The sequence below is a fragment of the Crotalus tigris genome, unplaced genomic scaffold (genome assembly GCF_016545835.1).
Source record: "Crotalus tigris isolate CLP2741 ecotype Arizona unplaced genomic scaffold, ASM1654583v1 scf7180000019070.2622420, whole genome shotgun sequence".
Classification (NCBI taxonomy): domain Eukaryota; kingdom Metazoa; phylum Chordata; class Lepidosauria; order Squamata; family Viperidae; genus Crotalus; species Crotalus tigris.
In genome coordinates, this window is record NW_024097360.1 from 481242 (window position 1) to 496292 (window position 15051).

General features: G+C 38.2%; 1 protein-coding gene across 4 annotated transcripts in view; it reads right to left on the minus strand.

Annotated features, from left to right (window-relative positions):
- Positions 1–5990, minus strand: part of LOC120315302 (SLX4 interacting protein) — a 97924-nt gene extending 91934 nt beyond the window's left edge. For 2 of the 4 annotated variants that reach the window (XM_039359451.1, XM_039359447.1), the window contains exons 1-3: positions 5732–5990; positions 3863–4217; positions 1908–2051 (exon numbers count right to left, since the gene is read on the minus strand). The gene's annotated coding sequence lies outside the window, so the exon portion shown is untranslated. Of the gene's footprint in view, positions 1–1907; positions 2052–3647; positions 3823–3862; positions 4218–5731 lie in introns of those variants that run through there. The other 2 variants (XM_039359448.1, XM_039359449.1) reach the window with 2 other exon arrangements.
- Between the last annotated feature and the right edge of the window lie 9061 nt (positions 5991–15051).

A 15051-nucleotide genomic window follows, 5' to 3' on the forward strand; every position in this document is an offset into this window, starting at 1 on the left:
GCAATGAGAAAGTAATATTGCTTATTTAGTATTTAGTGCAGTTACTGACAAAAGTTTAACTACAAGCTTCCGGAGTTTAGAAATTTAATGGCTTATTAAATCAATAAATACAAGTACAATAGTAAAAAGAACATCCATCTGTTAACTATATTACCCTACCATAATGTAATAGCAACTCTGTGTGTGTGGGGGGTGGGTGGGTGGGTGGGTGTACGTATGCACATATATTCAAACAGAAGAATTCCAACAGTATTTTGAAAAGCCCATACAAAGCTATTCACCAGGAAAAGAGACAGTCCATCAGATACAAAGTATTTCATAACACGAAAATATTTATTAACACCAATCCTTCAGTATCTTCAAAGCAGGACCAGCTCTTATAATGCTGTTTCATTCAGGTAACCAGGCCTTACATTTGTTTGGTGTGACATTTTGTGCGTTTTAGTGGGTCTTAATACTCACAGAAGGAAGGACTCACTGGAGAAGAGCCTGATGCTGGGAAAGATTGAGGGCCATAGAAGAATGGGACAACAGAGAATGAGGTGGCTGAATGGAGTCACTGAAGCAGTAGATGTGAGCTTAAATGGACTCCAGAAGAGGGCAGAGAACAGGAAGGCCTGGAGGAACATTGTCCATGGGGTCACAATGAGTTGGACATGACTTTGCAACTAACAACAAACAATACTCACACATAAGAATTTCATTAAATTTTTTCCAAATGAAAGCTGTTTCACAGCTTACTGCCATGATGAGGGTTTTGGATAACAGAGGGTAAGTTTCATGACCAAAAACCAGTCATGTCCCTAGTATTTCAGCAGTATGTTCTACTCTTTCATGTGTTTTCTGTCCCTTTCATTTATATCTCCTCTCCCGTCCTTGTACAAATCAACTCCAACTCTTAATGCTTTATTAGAAATCAGTTTGCTACCAGATTAATTTATCAGTCATCTACATATTATACAGTAGAATAGAATACAAATATCTCAGCGATACCATTCTGAACATAATTTCTATGTTCAGTTTTTACTAAACATTAAGAAACTTTAAGTATGTTTTAAAGAAAATCCATTAAAATTTCCATGACTCAAAAATCATAAAAACCCTACCAAAAGATTAATAAGGCTGCTATAAAGAGAAAATTAATTATAGGGGTTGGCATAGGCATGACACTACATGCATTGGAATTGGATTAGGATGACCTAAAACATACATTAAGTAGCCAGGTTTAGGTGCTCCAAGTAGACCTAGGACACATGCATACCAGGCACAGGGGCTCTAGGGTGGGAAACAGCAGGAGAATGGGAAAGCAATTGGCAATAGAACATAGTAGTAGCTAAGCAAACTAAGGGGACAGGAAAATTAAGGGTAGCGATGGGGGATGTGGACATATGTCATGCTTGAATTCAAGTGCTGTCATGGCTAAGTATAGTTGGATAAAGCAAGTAGAGTTGGACTGATGCACAGGCCACATGTTAGAAGAGACTGTAGAATGGCTGAGGAATTCTGGGAGTTGAAGTTCACAAGTCATAAATGGGTCAAGTTTGAAGACTCCTGCTGTAAATGAATAAAGCTTGTCAGTTTTGCCCCATTCAATTCATACGATCAGTCTGAAATTTGTTATGGCTGAAACTTGGAACAACCAAGGTGATCCGTGCACAGAACGAAATAACATTCCCCATTTCCTGCATGCCTCTAAACTAAATTAAAACTAAATTCAGATCTATAAGCAAAACTTAAAATTCACAAAGAATTGCCTGAAACAAATTATAGGGTTTGCGAATGTGCAAAATTAGATGGCTTAGAATGATCATTTATTGATTACAAGTTATATTTTTCAGAATTGGGCCATACAAAGTAATATCCTCAAAAAACCTCATTAACCCAATACATGATAGGAATGTACTTACCAGTAGTGGCTATCTTGTGAACATCAATGTCACATAGGTATTTGCAATTATTACAGATGCAGCATGGAAACCACTGAAGCAACAGCAACTTGTTTAAGTGTCAAGTGCCACACCAAGATTGAAAATAGTACTATTGCAATTAGGCTGAAAATAATGGGAAAAATGAAAGAAAGTAGAATTAAAACACAATAAGTGCAAAGAGTTGTACGATGAGAATTCTGTTTATTGCCAACATCTAATTCAAGGAATATAAATGCAAGCTTTTCACATAGCAAGCAGTGGGAACACAATAGTTTCAGATGAATTATATCATACGAAACAAAAGGTGAAATATATCCAGGTAGTCAAGATACTTTGAGATACAACCTGTAGAGCTGACCACAAATTCTTGTGGTCTAATACTTATATAGGTTAAACTTTGAAAAGTAAATAAGCTAAAAATGTTTCAACCTGAAAAATGTACAGGCAGAATAAAGCATCAATGTAAAGAACAGATTCAATATATTTTTGTTAAAGGGCACATGAGAGGCTATGGGAAGAGATAAGGTACCTTGAGCTCATCCTTATATCATCCAACCACAGCACACTTGTTTTAATGCCATGTTTTCATAATGTCTTCTTCTCATTCCCAGGCCATAGTGGAGGTAGGTTCAAGCCATCTTTACTAAGTAGAGGCATAGAAAGGAAGGCATTTCTTCCTTTTTCCAACTCTATTTTGATTTGGGAATTTTGATTTTTCCACTATGTAAAGGCATAGAGTATTTTCTTCCTTTCCCAACTCAATTTTTAAAGAGGATACATCCTAGCATGTTTCATGACAATGTGGATGGTCAAGAGATGAATCTGCCCATCTTCCATTGGTTACTTTAGTCTGCTGCAGGCATACCACCTCTACTCTAATGTTTGGCAACTATCCTCTGTGGCAAATGCCCCCTCCATAGTCATTTAAGTTTGGGCCAGAAGAAAGATACTATAAGGCACCTGATTTCCACAGAAGCATCTGCTCACTTAAAACTTTAATCTTTCAAGAGACACCTTGATCTGGTTTTCTTCTTTTAATGTTCTTTTGAGAGTTAGGTCTGTGTTTTTTCAAGAAGTGCAGTGGTAATGCCAAGAGGACCTTATTATTGTAGCAAGGCAGGGTTTAGCAATTGGGAGCAAACATTTCTATTAGCTCAGGGACAGATGGATGGCACTTTAACAAGGTCTTCTTGCTGTGCCTATTGTGGGAACTGAAGCAGAAAATAAAAACATTTCCAACATAAAAAGATCCAAGTACCTTTTAGGACAAGGTTTCACAATAGACAAAAAACAGATGGGGAAATCCAGATAACATAAGGTTTGTGGGAAGATTAGTGGGGGGTCAGTTTCAGATAGGGGTTACTTCAAGTTTCTGCTTCTTAGTCCCAACCTGGTAACACCAGCAAAAGTCTAGTTACAGGTTTGCTCTAGGCAACAATTATATTTAACTAACAATGTCCCAAATCTGAATTTGCTTAGGGTTAAACACATTAGAAAGCAACTGTAAGGCTTTACCTTCAGCTGACATAAAGTCATCTCAGCATTTCACATATACTGCATGGCCGCACACACATACTTAGTACAATTCTATATGAAAACTGTGTTTACAACGCCATTCTTAGCACAGATAACAGTCACAATTTTAAACTCTTGCCTTTGTACTTAGTAATTCCTTTGTTTTACTTTCGGGGCAGCGGAAGCGATCAAAATCAGACTCACGCAGCTAAGGTGTTTTCTCCATGATCGCCTATGAGCACTACTTCTTCCATCACGTTTACTAAGTTTCCCCAAATCACCACTGCAACAACAACAAAATAAACCCTCTGCCTATTGTGATACTTCCTAACAGTGGCCCAATACAAAATCGGTGGGCAATTCCCAAGTCTCCGAACACACGCTTTAAAACTCCGCGCTGTTTTGTAGCCCTGTCTTACCTCATTCAAAGGCGTGCGCCGCACCTTGAAACGCGATTTTTTTTAAAAAAAAAAAATTTTGAAAATGAAACATCCGAAGCGCGGACTGGCTTATCCGTATCACGTGACGGGCAACAACCAATCGTTTTTTATACGGTATTTTCTAGCTTCCCAGCTTAGCATTGTGATCTCAACGGGGAAAGCCGGTTGTGAGAATCGTAGCAGGAACTCGGTCAATTTGGATGGGAGACCCTCAGGAGACCCCAGTCCGGATGACTATCCTGGGAAAAGAAAAAAAAATCCTGGAAAAATGGTAGTCGGAAACTGCTTCTGAATTCTTGCCAAAGGGACGACGCGGATGTGTCCATGAAATCTCCTGAGAAGTAAAGCACAAGTCAATTATCTGGGAAGAGCTTTTAACTCTACCCAAATTATTGTGCATTTTACATGAAAGTCAGTTAAAGTCAATTACATTTGCTTCAGACCAAGTATGATTATGGCATACATACAGGCATTTGTACTCTGAAACCTAAATGGCTAAAGTAATGTAATTAGGCAAGGATGTCTCTGGCTCGGAATAAAGCCTTATTTATTCATTAAGCTAAACATGCTGAAAAATATTGTTTCAAGAGAAAAAAAATATGAGAGATTTATTGTGTGCTAGCTCCCCAAAAATACTAAGGATGATTTGGCCATAGAAAGATAGTCTGTTCCTGCATTAAACTGAGTAACTGTGTTTCTACAAAATGCTGTCAAAACAAGCCAGATCAATTAGACCTTGATATGAAGGCCTGATTCATACAACAGGCTAATTACTACATAATGGACTTTTATTGGTTTTGACTTGAGCATTAGAATTTATTAGTGGTGGTTTCTAGTTTAACATGTTATGAAATTCAATATTAGCCATTGAGCTTTGCAAGGCTACTAATAATTTTTCATTCTGTTTGTAATGATGTTTATTCAAATACATTACAGTATAGCAAGGAGGTTCATCTGCTAACTGCTCTGGGTTTATGCAACATGAGTGACAGCGTAACACTTTAGCCCAGAGGTGGCGAACCTATGGCATGGGTGCCAGAGGTGGCACTCGGAGCCCTCTCTGTGGGCACATGTGCCGTTGCCCCAGCCTTGCCTCCCCCTGCGACCCCCTCCTCTCCAGCAGCCCCCCTGAAGGAGAGTCGCCCCTGAGCGTGGCCCACGTGGAGCAGCACAGCCAAGGACATGGCAGCCAGGCAGCATAGACAAGACTCTGCCCTCACACCCCATCGTGCACAGTTGATGCTGCAGGGTGCGGGCAGAGGGCGTGACCGCCATAGTGCTGTTGGGCTGCCTGGGCAATGTGCAGTGGGCCCTGGAGGCAGTGAGTGGCCCTGCAGGCAGGCGGGATGGGGGGTGAAGTGGGGGCAGGCAGGAGGGTGGAGTGGAGGTGGGGCCAGTTTTGGGGCACTCAGTCTCTAACTGCTTTAACCTAAATGCGACTGTTCATGTTTCTCAAAGAAAGACATATTATAGTACCCTGTAACCACATTGTTTGAGTTGGATTTTATATCTGATTTGACCCTGTGATAGAATTTATAATCTTGATGGTTTCTGTAAGTGTGAATCCAGCCCTTTAAGTTCCATCCCTTTTAAGAAAGATAAAACCAGGTTAAATAAACCACAGTTCAGTCCTGTGTGTGAATCTAGTCAAGGAGTCTAACAAAATGCACAAAAGAGACTAATGAATATTAAAACATTAAACACTAATGTTTAACATTAAATATTTTCATTGCATAAGGGCAATTATTTTTCAACCTTTAAAACATCCACTTGTATAGTTCAGGTGAAATGTATTAATTTAAAAAATATTTTAAGAAGTGAATAGGTAACTTTTGGGTCAAATCTCACCAGTATGGCACATCTGTTTCTTTTTATTCGTCCTTCTCTGTTTGGGATGCCGCTTCGCTTAAATCGGGGTATTTAATATACCTAAGAATATATGCATGTCTTTTAATAAACCACTAATCTATTCCAAGGTAAGGGAAATACTATCAAATTAATATAAGACATGTGTGATTAACAAAATTAAGGGATGTTTGGAACATCCACGCCTCAATTCAAATTGAATAATTTCCCCCCTTATGATTTCCGGTCAATTGTAATCCTGTAGCCGAGACAATGCTCCGCATACACAAGGACATTTTTTTTAACATTTCCGCTTCGCTTGAACTACAATTACCAGGATGCATCGGGACATCGATTTATCAAGTATGTTTTTTTTTTTAAATCTTGCGGTGTCTCTTGGGATTTGTAGTCTCAGCCTTTCATTTCCATTTCCGGAAAGCCTGAAGAGTGGAAGCTTGAAGGGCGCAAGGACTGTGGGGGTGTTAGAGTGTTTTGCTTTCCCGTGCTGCAACGTAAGAGAGAGGTATTGGGCCGGAATGTATTTATGGGAAAGGACGGGTGGCAATTATTTTTTTCTCTGGGGGGGGGGGAAGTAGGAGCATCTGCTGCTTATAGCAAGAGGAAAACGGGGGTGCTAATTACTAGAGCATTTTTCAGGTTACACAACCTATTACCGAGCAGATTACAGCATGCTTTACAGTGTAAAATTCCATCTAAATGACATTACCTACCTAACTAAGTAACGCTGAGCTCAAAAAGCTAAACAGGATCAGATCTGTTTAATATTTGAACGGAGACCATCGAGATATACTACAACTATGATCAGTATGAAGTAAAAAAAAAGAGAGAGAAGGCAATGGCAACTGAGAAAACAACGCGGACTTGTAGTCACCAAGAGTAAAGCTTGATTCAGAAGAGATTTTAGTACCGGTATGAACCATGAAAACAATACACTGTTGAATCACAGATAAAACCTCAGATGAAATCACAGTGTGTTAAGCTTAATCCAATGAAGCTCAAACAAAATCTTTTAAAAGTTCTTTTAATGGCCCAATAATATCACTTGCCAAAATCCCATTCTCTCTTACACAGCTCAGCCTCAGTTGTATAGATGCAACAGTTTTTCAGATAGCCTGGCTGAAGAGTCCCACTTGCAATCTAAAATGATACAACCCAGATAACAGTTAATATCTCATTTGGTCCTAGGCCTAATATTAACACTCTGGAAGTTTCAGAGCAAGTGTGTCCTCCATTGTTGGAGATAGTAGGAGGGATGAGCACATGAGCTCTACCCCCATATTCTTGTGGCTCTCCATGTGTAATTAACTGCAACATGATGTCTGTTATGTATGTGGAAGCTGGCTACTTGGTTTAAAATTCTGCACAGTTGAGTTTCTGAACAAAACGGAACATTCCTTCAGATAAGGCAAGCAGTCTGCTGAAGATTGTACCATCCTTTATTCCCATGTAAAATGCCTAATGCATCATCTAATTGCCAACTAAAGATGAAAAGAAATTATGGAGGTGGCCAAATACTGAAATTAGCTACATGATAATTTATTTCTTTATTGGTATAATTTGAATAGTTAACATGACAAAATAATTACAAATCTAGTATCCAAAGGTCAAAGCAAGTGAGAATATTGTCTTGCCTGACTTGTAATATTCAAAATTGTCACTTGTCATTTCCAGTTACTAGCAATAGATATTTAAATAACACCACTTGAAACATTTTGATATTTCTTCAGAAAGGCATTTGCTATTTTTTTAGTGGAAGCCATTTATATCCCAAGGACTCGGAGGTTGTTTTTTTTTAAAAAAAAAATGACTTGTTTTAAGGAAATAAATGTCTTTCCACATGCAAAATGGAATCACTTTACATAATACAGTCAATAAATCGACATGCAGAAACAGACTTTTATAGCAGTTGGTATTTGTTGGGCCAGAACCAATAGTAAAACATATAATTTTTCCTCTGTCCATGCTACATTATTTTTAACGTCCACTGCCTTCTTGCACAATCCATATCACATAATACAATAAAATGTTCTTTGCTGGTCAAAATGTAATGCATTAGATCCAGACTTGGATCCTCTTCCTTTTACTCAAATAATATTCTGGTAGAAGAAATGAGTGGTAGCCCAAGCCTCTGGACTTAATCATAGGGCAGAGGTCCCCAACCTTTTGGGCACCAGGGACCGGTTCCGTTGAGAGAGGTTTTTCCGTGGACCGGAGGGGGCGTGGTTTCATGTACTGTCTGCATCCTGCGGATGGGGCTTTGCTTGTTTGCACGGACCAGTTTCTGGCATGCTGCAGTCCGGTGCCGGTCCACAGAATGGGGGTTGGGGACCCCTGTCATAGGGGACCAGTGTGGATGAGGGGGGGGGGAATTTTGAAGTCTGTCTTCTTTTGCAGAATTCAGTTAGTCAAAATCCACATCCAAAAAGACTAACCTCATCTTCTATTTATATGCAAATAAACCATTCTTTCCTCCCCAATAAAAGTATGCTAATTTAAATAATTGAATTAAATATGTTTCCATATTGATATATAATTCCAGAGCAGGAAGACATATACTAATTATTTTGCTATAACAAATTATATACATATAATTATGCATTATTTTCTCTTTGAAGTCAGCTGGGTGTAAAATGTTTTAACTATATATAGATTGCACTTTAAATATGCATGCTAATTTTTATGATGTTCAAATTTTGGAAATTAGACTCTTCTCTAATTTCTTCAGCAAAAAGTGTCTTAATTATAATAAATGACTCATTAGTATATGCATGTTTTGTATAAAAAGCAGATTTTATTTTAAATCAAGAGGGTTTTTTTTAGTTTTTGTTTGAAATACAATCCCATATAGATTAACTTAGAAACTGGTCTCATTAAATTTAATAGGACTTATTTTCAGATGCATGGCAATAGAATTGCAGCTTAGTATAATTGTTTTTTTTAAATAATTTACATTTTAAATAAGGTGGGGAAATAGAGTAATATTATGATCTGTTGAAGCAATCTGGAACTAAGGAGAAACTTCCTAATAGAGAGAACAATTAACCAGTGGAATGGCCTGCCTTCAGAAGCCTCACTGGAGGTTTTTAAGAAGAGATTGGACAACCATTTGTCTGAAATGTTATAAGGTTACCTGCTTGAGCAGGGGGTTGGACTAGAAAAGCTCCAAGGTCCCTTCCAACTTTGTTATTCTGTGCTGAACAGGTTGGAACGGGTATTTTTTCCTCCTTTTTTCCCTGTTGGATTTTTTTTTTTTAGTTTCTCTATGACTGTGGTGGCGAACCTATGGCACACATGCCACAGGTGGCACGCAGAGCTCTCTCTGTGGGCACGCACACTGTCGCCCCAGTCCTAGGCCTTCAGCTGAGTTTTATAAAACCTTTTCGCTTTAGGCCTCTGTGCCATGTGCTTCTGGAGGCAGGTTGTTCCACTGGTTAATTGTTCTAACTGTCAGGAAATTTCTCCTTAGTTCTAGGTTGCTTCTCTCTTTGGTTAGTTTCCATCCATTACTTCTTGTCTTGCCTTCAGGTGCTCTGGAGAATAGCTTGACTCCCTCTTACTTGTGGCAATCCCTGAGATATTGGAACACTGCTGTCATGTCCCCCCTTGTTCTTCTCTTCATTAAACTAGACATACCCAATTCCAGCAATTGTTCCTTATATGTTTTAGCCTCCAGTCCCTGAATCATCTTTGTTCCTCTTCTCTGTACTCTTTCTAGAGTCTCAACATCTTTTTTACATTGTGGTGACCAAAACTGGATGCAGTATTCCAAGTGTGGCATTACCAAGGCATTGTAAAGTGGTATTAACACTTCACATGAACTTGATTCTATCCTTCTGTTAATGCAGCCTAGCACTGTGTTGGCTTTTTTGGCAGCTGCAGCACACTGCTGGCTCATATGTAAGTGATTGTCCACTAGGACTCTGAGATCCCTTTCACAGTTACTATTATTGAGCAAGATATCACCTATCCTATACCTGTGCATGTGGTTTTTCTTGCCTAAATGTAGAACCTTACTTTTTTCACTATTGAATTTCATTTTGTTAGATAGCGCCCAATGTCCAAATCTGTCAAGATCCTTCTATATCTTAAGCCTATCTTCTGGAGTGTTGGCTATTCCTGCCAGCTTGGTGTCATCTGCAAATTTGATGAGTTCCCCATATATCCCCTCATCCAAATCATTGATGAAGATGTTGAAGAGCACTGGGCATCCCACTACACACTTCCCTCCATGTAGATGCAATTCCATTGAGGATCACATGCTGAGTACAGCCGGTCAGCCAACTACGAATCCATCTGGTGGTGATGCTGTCTAACCCATATTTGTCTATCTTATCAAGTAGTAAGTTGTGGTCTACTTTATCAAATTCCTACTGCAGTCCAAGTAAATTATATCCACAGCATTCCTCTGGTCCACTAATTTTGTCACCTGGTCAAAGAATGCAATAAGATTTGTCTGGCATGATCTATTTTGACAAACCCATGTTGGCTTTTGGTAATGACTTTGTTTGTCTTTAGGTGTTCGCTTATTTGTTACTTGATTATCTTTTCCAGAATCTGCCGAAGTATTGAGGTCAGACTGATAGGTCTGTAGTTTCCTGGATCCATTTTTTCCCCTTTTTTGAAGATGGGAACTACATCAGCTCTTTTCCAGTTCTCTGGTAGTTCCCCAGTGCTCCAGGATCTTTGAAAAATATAGTTCAGTGGTTCTGAGATCACATCTGCCAGTTCCTTCAGAACTTTGGGGTGTAATCAAACTTTAGGGTGTAATCAAATATGATTTGATTAACTTGTTTAGTGGAACATGCTCATATATCTCAACTTCTTTGCATAGGTAGTGACCAACACATGGGCCTTAGAAGCTTTTGGAAGAACTACAGAGTTTTCATTGTTTCGGGAATTGGCATGGCGCTGATACACTGGGGATGGTATAAAATCAAGTCCAACCCCCTTTTTCAACCGCCAAAAGAGGACTATTATCAAGAATCTGACATTGTGAGATATGTCCTGCAGCAGGAGAAAGAAAATGAACAGAAATAATTATAAACTGCTACAGAACGATTAAAAGGTAAGTATAAAATGATTAAAAGGCAACAAAAATACAGGTAGTCTTCGACTTATGATCACAATTGAGCCCAACATTTCTGTTGCTAAGTGAGGCATTTGTTAAGGGAGTTTTGCTCCACATTGCAACCTTTCTTGTCACAGTGGTTAAGTGAATCACTGCAGTTGTTAAGTTAGTGACGCAGTTGTTAGGTGAATCTGGCTTCCCCATTGACTTTGCGTGTCAGAAGGTCACACAAGGTGATCACATGATCCCAGGATACAGCAACCATCATAAATATGAGTCATATGCCAAATGTCTGAATTTTGATCACATTATCGTGAGGATGCTGCAACGGTTATAAGTGTGAAAAAAGGTCACAAGTCAATTTTTTCAGCCCCATAATAACTTTGAATGGACAGTAAACAAACTGTTATATGTCGAGGATACTGTTGTGGAATTTATGCCTCTTCTTGCAGAACTGTGCTCTGGAGACTCCCTGTAGGTGGCATAGTAATGGTCCATAACAGATAGCCTTTAGTGTCAAACCATAAGCTATCCTTCCCAACATAGGAATAAATGTCAACATTGCATTTTCTGTGAGTAAATCCTAAGACCAGGAAATGAACCAACAAACAGACAGCTAAGGATCTGCTTTGCTGGCATGGCCTAGCATTTTCTCTTGGAAAATGAGGATTAGTAAAACTTAGGAGAACCGGGCACTTTCTGCTCTGCAGATGTTGCTTCTACCAACAACTCCTTAACTGGCCTCAAGCTATTCATTTTCTCTGCATTTCATCCTGTTCTGGGAACAAAACCACAATGCAATATAGAATTTTGGGAAGGAGCTTTAAAGCGTAGGATTTTAAATACTCAAAATGGGCAAATATGTAAGATAATATATTATAATTTGGTGCTCAGGCCAGGGTCTGTTATAGGATTAGGCAAGAATCCTATAGGAACAAATAACCCCAATATTAATTGTCACTCTTTTTCTCTGTGAAAATTGCATAGTTTGATATTCCATGGCAATGCTTTAGCCTCATTAAAGCAGAGATGGGAAACTGGATTCCTTAAAAATCTGGCTGCATTTTCTTTTCCATGATTTCTTTACAATACTTACAACCATAAACTGGATTTGATAGACTATTCTGCCACCTTCGCCCCTTCTCTTTCTCTCTTTCTTTCTCTTACACACACATACACGCATAAATATATATGTACTAATTGTGCATATTTGGTATACTCTCCTGGTTAAATTCATCAACCGTATCATTTTTCATCAGTTTACAATTTTTGTACATGGAGCAGAACAAAAATATTAGGTAATATTCATGTGATGCAGAACAGCTGCAGTTCATCTGCTACCTTGGCAGAGCTATTATGAATGCAGCTTTTAAGCATAATTAATAACAGCACACACTCCCAACTCATTAAAGCAAAATTTGTATCTATGCCCTCGTTCAAAATCATGTATTTTCTTCACCTGCCTATGTCTGTGAGCTTTTTTAAAGCTTTTATCTTTTAAGATAAAAGACTAATACAAATTAAGAGACATATAAAAAGGAAAGGAAAGGAGAAGTGCATAGGGAAAAGAAAAAATAAGGAAAAGGGTGTATAAAAAGTGACTCCCTTTTAAAAAGTATATACAATTTTGTTAGCACCTTTGGTAACATTTTAATAAAACAAAGATCACTTCTTTCCATACTCAGCCCTTATCTATAATCAAATTATAAAAACTCATCATTCAGTCCTAATCAGCAAAAGTCTACCAAAAGTAATAACATATTATATTTTAACTTAATGAATCCATTTTGTATTATAACTTAACACTTTTTCTAAGAAATATTGTAAAACAAAAGAAATATCTCATTTATAAATTGATAAAGCCTAGTTGTTCAATCCTCGTCAAAAAGAAATTCCATTAATAACTATCAGAAACTACAACATATATTGACTCTGATCAAATAAATCCACTTTGAATTCCTTATGTGTTCTTGATTTTTAATTCTGTCAAATATTGTCCCACCAGCTAATTCCTTGTCATTTTCTCTTTCTTTCCTCTCAGGAACAGTTGCATTAGTTTAACACAGTGGTTCTCAACCTTTCTAATGCCGCGACCCCATAATACAGTTCCCCATGTTGTGGGGACCCCCAACCACTTATACATCACCGGGTGCCAGGGGCATGGCCAAAGAAAAGGGGGAAAAAATGGCGGACAGCCTTGTTTGGCGACCCCCGTGAAATGGTCGTTCGACCCCAAATAGGGTCCCAACCCACAGGTTGAGAACCACTGGTTTAACACACCCCTTTTATAAATCCAAGAGAAGATGACTTTCTAAGCCACTCTTCTGATTTATTATTTGTATCTCCACTTTAATTATTAAGATATCAGCTGGTTTAATTTGTAAATTCATTGTGGTATCTTTTTCCATATTCTGGCATTTTAAATTCATTTTCAGATCCACAGCATCTTTTTCCATATCACTTTTGTAATCTGGTGTTTTTTAAAAATACTAATCTGTATTCAAATCAGCCTTAACCTGTTTTATTTAATTAAAATCTGTTCTTCTATATCGACTGTTACAATATCAAACAATCTTGTAAGTAATTGTTAAGTACAGTGCTCCCAAACAGACTTATTTTTTTATAGCAAAATGTTGGTCCATTGTATTAATGGGTCTCTTTCTCCTTTAGTTGTAATCCTTAGTTCTCTCTGATTCCCTCTAGTCAACCTTCAAAGTCCCTTCTTAACATCTGTTTCTTTCCCAATCAGTAAAACATTCCCATAGGAGAGTTTCTTACAGATAATTTCAAAATCTTCATGTGTTCTTTTATAAAATTTTAAGCACCCCATAGGAAATATTATTTCAGGTCCATCTATTCCATTAACTTTCCAAACTCAATATTCTAGTCCCCCTTTTGCTGTATTCCAAAAATTAAAATTCAGTTCCAAATTAGAATGGCACGTTGGCGTTCTGGCACTACGTGGATGCCCCAGTTTGTTTAGGATGTCCTTTAATTGCCTATGTTTGAATGACTTCCAGATATAAATCAGTGCTCAAGCTTTATGCTGTAACATAGGGGTCTGCAACCTGGCAACTTTAAGACTTGTGGACTTCAACTCCCAGAATTGGGAGATAGATAATTGCTCTAGGAAGTTCTAGGACAACTTGTTGCAGCCATCTCGCCACGGCCAAGTCGTCATGAGACAACTCACTACGGCCAAATTACCATGGGACAATCCATGCAGGGTAACACAACCCAGTAAATCTTATCTGCCACTGTTTCTTCTAGATTATTACCATTTTTGTTGATGGAAATAATGTAAAAAAAAAAAAACCAGGCAGATGACATCACTTTGAGTTATCTTGCACGGAATTGTCCCTCCATGAGTTGTCTTGCTGCAAGTTGGTTATGGTGAGTTGTCCTGCAGCAAGATGGCTGCGTCAAGTTGGCCCATTCCGGTTGCACTGTTTATTTCATTCTGATTGCAAAAGGTAAAGGCCTTCTTTCGAAACCACCAAAATTTAGACTCTCTTGCCAAGGATTCCTGGGGCAGTTATTAGAAAACAGTGTATGAAAGATCTAGCACAAAAATTGGTCAACACCCCCACCCCCAAACATTCACAGTAAAAATCTTGCTTTTCGTAGTTTCTCTTCAGCTCGTCAAGCCTATTGTTTTCCCTCAAAAAGGACATTTCATGTTCCTGGAAATTATATCATTCAGTTGGATACCCAAGATCATGCATCTAGGACAGGGGTAGGCAACCTTGGCTCTTTTATGACTCGTGGACTTCAACTCCCAGAATTCCTGAGCTAGCATGGCTGGCTCAGGAATTCTGGGAGTTGAAGTCCACGAGTCATAAAAGAGCCAAGGTTGCCTACCCCTGATTTAGGATATGGCTATGACCTTTTTATTATGTATATACACTACGTATACATACTGTTCTTTAATACAATTAAATCCTGGACTTGCTTGCAATTGACACAAAAGTTTTTCCAATAATGTTTATATTAATCAATGTCATATATATGAAAATATTGTAAGTATCACTAAGCAGCAAAGGATTGCTAAGATATGAGCTGAGAAAATGTGTAAAAATATCACTTTCATCTGTATACCTCTAAACAGAGAAGAAATAAATCTCTGTAAATCAAAGATTGAGTGCTTTATTGGCAAAAATCCATAACTGCCCACTGTTAATGCTATTTTTTCTGCATTATGCTTATATAAAAGATGATGGTGAGTAATCTCAGC